Here is a 5288-nt window from a genome sequence, read left to right as displayed (position 1 = left end):
AATCGGGACTATGTATACTGAATTTATAAACCAATTAACTGAAAAAATAGAAAGTCAAAAAGAACAATTATCAAGTCATTAAAAGCATTACCTGGAATAAAACAAAATAAGCGTTACTTCCAAAAGTAAAATCAGAAGATTGACACAAGGTATTACTGAATTAACTAAAGGAATGCAAGAAGAATCTAAAACAACAACTTTAAAAACCGACTCCTTATACATCAATAGATTGGGGAGAATGAAACCAGCTGGATGGGTTCCTCAAGATGAACTTAAAAGAAGAAAATTACTGGAGAGAAAGAAGGGAAAAAACTGAAGAATCAGAAGAATTTCTGATAATTGTTAGACCAGACCGAAAGAAAAAGGAAAACCTACAGTAGAATTTAAATGCTTTCTGGATAATGATGTTTTAGAAGAATATGGATATTACAAACCGTCTGAAAATTATTTAATTTTTTAAATAAAGAATGAATCTAATACAGATTAAATAAGTAAAGACGATCTTGAAGCTACAATAGATAAGGTTACTGAAGAACATAGAAAATTAAATGGTTCAATAACTGGCAAATCACATCAAAAGAACCAAAAAAATCTAGAAAAAGTAATGAATTAAAACATGACCGAGAATGAACTCATAAGGTACAAAGACCGGTTTAAATAATATTTTTGGTATGCTCCTACAAATGGAAAAGGAATTCAATACATCATAAATCCCTACTAACGTAAAGTGCATATCCGTCAAATGGTCCAATAATTGTAATTATAATTATTAACTTAATAAACTTTATGTCAAAACCAATTATAGCTAAGGATAGAATAACTGTAAAAGAAGTAATTAAGCACTCCATGTAGATGATGATTTAATTGATTAGAATAATAAAAGAATATAACTATAAAAAAAACATTCATTCCATTCAAATAAAATATTCACAGAATTAACAGAAAAATCATGATTACCTAACAATAACAGATCTATAAATTTAAAAAAAAAGAAATGTAGAGACAAGGTTATGACGTTTTGACCATGTAATCAAAAGAATTGGTTGATGACTTGAGTTAATTTGTGGTTCAATGATGCTGGAAAAGAATAATGAAAGAACTAAAAAATGAAAAGGTATAAGAAATAATTCATGAACTATTAAAAATGAAATTCTCTTTTACCAGAACAAAACAAGAAAAAAAAAAAGTTCAATAAAATTATTTTTCATGAATTTACACATTTATTAAAAAAGATATGTTTTGATAATTATATAAATGGAACAAAAAAAAGTATTATGTTCAGAAAACAGTTAAAGATAATAAAAATAATCCGAGTGGTTTTACAATCAGATTAGTCGTTCTTAGATTATAGATAAAAATAAAAACTTATGTAGTTGGTTCGGGATAGTATTAACACTATGACCCTATACATAGCATAATCTTATGTGCTGAATAAGACAATAAAAAGAATTCGTTATAATAAAGGTAATGATTGGAAAGATATCAATTTACAAATGGTTCTTACAGTTACACAGCATAAAAAAATTATATAAGTGGAAACAGTAATAAGTAATGGCGATTAAGAAAATCATATATATCAGAAATTGCTCCCATAAGTTTGGAACTTGATTTAAGTAGTTTTAAAAAGATTTAGAATTTCAATTACAGATAAATTTAAGTTTTGGCATTTAGAAGTCAAAATTATTCAGAACATTGCTTGAAGTTTGGCGAAAAAATGCTTAAAGAAATACTGAATGTGGGAACAAAACACAAAATAAAACAAACTCTGTGGATACAATTTAACAATCCTTGCGATCCTAATGATAATTCACTGTTGATTGGTAATTTCAGTGATATTACATATGCTTAAGTAATGTCAGAATTTAACAATAGCTTAATCCCTATTAACAAAATACCACAAAGCTTGGATAATCTGAAATTAATAAATATAATTATAAATACATTAGAATAGTAAAATACAATTATTTGGTAAATAATTAATTTACTGAGTTGAAACAAGTTTTAACTCCTAATTTTAAAAGAAAAATAATTAATTATGAAATTATAAAATTTAGTTTTATATAATGTACAAAAAAGTTTATGACAAAAAAAAAGTAATATTTATTTATGTTTGATGCTCACAACGGGAAAAGAAATCATCCACGGAACAGGTATCTTTGACACTTTAACGAAATTTTTATCAAGCGGAGTTGCTTCTTCAATTAGCACAGCCTGGAAAAAAAGCATTGAAACAGCAGGAAAAAAGCCACTTGAAAAGTGGAACTGAAAAGAGTTGGAACAGAAGTTGGAAATTTAGCAGCAGCTAAAATGTGAAAAACTTAAAAAGGAAACCTGCAACCAGCAGTTGGTATTTAATTGCCAAGGAATTACAACAAGAAAAAATAATATTAAAAATATAAGGAGGAGGAAATTCATATGAGAATAAATAGAATAATATCAGGAACTGGGCTTTAGCTCGTGCAGGAACTTCAGCTCAACACAACGTATTAACTATAATTTATAAAAACTAAAAAAATAAAATAGAAAAACAAAAAAATAAATATAATATATAATATATACATGTTTAGAACAAAAACTATATGCGAAAGATATGAATAACACCTATTCGTAATTAGATACAGCTTTAAATATCCTGTGTCCAGGGAAATAATGTTAAACAACAAAAAAACGGCTACACTTTAACAGTTAATTGAGTAGAGGTCATATTTTTGATTGGTTTTTAATGGTTAAATTTTTGAAGTAGTTTTAAAGGTAACTAAAGTTGGCTGATGGTGCTGAGTATGATGGAGCTCAACTTGCTCTAATTAATAATGCACTTCATCATTAATTGATCATTAGTGGTTAAACAAAAGGAAAAATGTTAATGGATTGTAATAATATAGACAAAGATAATAAATTGTAAAGAGTTTGTTATGAACTATCTGAAAGATTATGCAAAATCAACTGAAAAATGACTTCACTATTTAGAATACTACAACTAGGCTACTGCAGCTGCTTATTATAAATCGGGGTTGCTATTAGAAGGATTTACATCACGAAAAATAAAGAGTGTAAATGCAAAATTCCATTAAATAATTATTCATTTTTTCAGGGTTTAGAAACAAAATTATACCTCCAAGTCAAATTCAAATAAACACTGCCGTATTCTTGACAGATGATGATGAAGTAATTTATAGCGAGCTAATGCTGCTGAACCATGGAGAGTAAATTGTAACAAAATTAAAATCAATTGGTTCCACGTTATTGGGATTTTAATGAATTTTGGACATAGAACTAATTTCTGAAAGATATACAAAATCAATATGGTCATACCATAGGGAAATGTATGACGGCAAACAACTGATACACAACAGATTGATACAACTTATTAGAATAACGGCTGGTGTAACAAACCACAAACATTATATGTGTTTATTTACCAACCACCAACGACCTGATAAAAGTACTAATCAAGAAAAAATCCACATTTATAGAATACGATAAAAAAAGTTTAATGCATCAGGTGATGCTTGTACTTTCGAGTTCATGTCATCTTGAAGTTTTGTAAAGGTGTTTATTTATTCCAAAACAAATAACCCATACAATAATATCAATAATAAAATGATTATGTAATTAATTATAAATATAAACAAACATAATAAGACTACTGAGGCATTCATCTAATAGATCAAACTATAAAAAGTATGTATGGCTTTGTTCATTTTAACTTGTAATATAAAAATGGAATAACTACAGAAAATCCTAACGCAGATTAACATTAAAACAACTTAAGTTAACTACACTTCCACGTCTGCAAAAAAACGAAGATAACGCAATTGACTATGTAGTGACAAGAAACAGTTGAAAATACCTACTAATTGAGTTTGCAATGACCTTGTTATTGATTAAATAAATAAATATAAATAATATAAAAGAGTATTTAAAAAAACACAGGGTGTTGAAAAACAACCACACATCAAATTAAAAATGAAAAAAAAATTAACCTTGTAGCCAGAAGGACCAAAAGAAAAATTTTTCCACAAGCTTATAAACATACAATACCCACATACTTTAAGATAAAAACATTAACAAACAATTAAACATTCCTATAACTATTAAACAAAAACACAAATTAATCAAATTAAAAAAAGCTGAATTTCAAATAAGAAGGATAAGAAATCACAATTTCAAAAAAAACAAATGTCCAGTCAGGTCAAAAAAGAGAATTTTTATAGAGCTTTAGCTGGTTTTGTTTAGGAGTGAAAAAAAACAAAATTCTTCCAATGGCAGCAAAAAAAATACTCCAAAAAAAATAGCTCCCTCTAGGCATTGGCGCTTTGTCTGTCTACCCGAGCAGGTTTAGTAAAATACTTGGAAATGGAAATGATTTTCAGTAGCTCAAATAAGAAGAAAATAATAAATTCACTCATATCTTTACAACCACTAATCAAAGAAAGCAACTAGTAGGATCTGATTATTAAATTAAACACAAAAACAAAAACAAGAACGGTGGGTTTTTAGGTAAGTTGGCTGCTAGTCTAGGGATACCTTTGCTTACAAATTCTTTGTTGAGTTGGAAAAGGACATGGTCGGGGTATACATATTGATTATCACAACGGATACCTAACAGACGAATTCCCAATATTAACAACAAAGATAAAAATTAAATTTATTAAACAAAAAAACCAATTTCTAACTAATGAAATTGATACAATGGTAAACCAATTAAAATTAAAAAACATTAGGTGTGTATTAGAAGAATTAAGATTTATACTGAAAATTAAAAGAAAAGGTTGAATGTGGAATTATAAAATTTGGACTGACATCATTGGTCCTGGAACCACAATGGGTTTGTTACTTTAATACTTTGTATTTCGATCGCGTTTTGGACTCTCCCACACCCAAAGAAGTAAAAAGTAACTTACCACCAAATGTAAAATACAACAATGTTTCAATATCAATACAAAAACAAGAATCTATTGGGCGGATATTATTGTTTATTATTATCCATTAAAATGTAACAAGATAAATAACCTGTTGTATGTTTATATAGTATATAAATGACAAGAAATTCATAATCAAAGAGTAAATGAACAAAACTATTAAAAATAGAAGAAGTTGAGTAATAAAAAAGGACATTATTTAACTGGAATAATTAATATAATGGGAAATATTCAATAATAACAAATGAAAAAGTAAATAAAATAGGGGAAAAACAAATAGAAAGACAATTAAATATAGAAAACCCTCGCAATGTTTTTTTGAACAAGATATAACCCCAAGGGATTACCATGGTGGATTATTTCAAT

This window comes from Mercenaria mercenaria, chromosome 19 (assembly GCF_021730395.1).
Source record: "Mercenaria mercenaria strain notata chromosome 19, MADL_Memer_1, whole genome shotgun sequence".
NCBI lineage: Eukaryota > Metazoa > Mollusca > Bivalvia > Venerida > Veneridae > Mercenaria > Mercenaria mercenaria.
The sequence above is the reverse complement of the archived record's forward strand: the minus strand, read 5'-3'. Positions refer to the sequence as shown.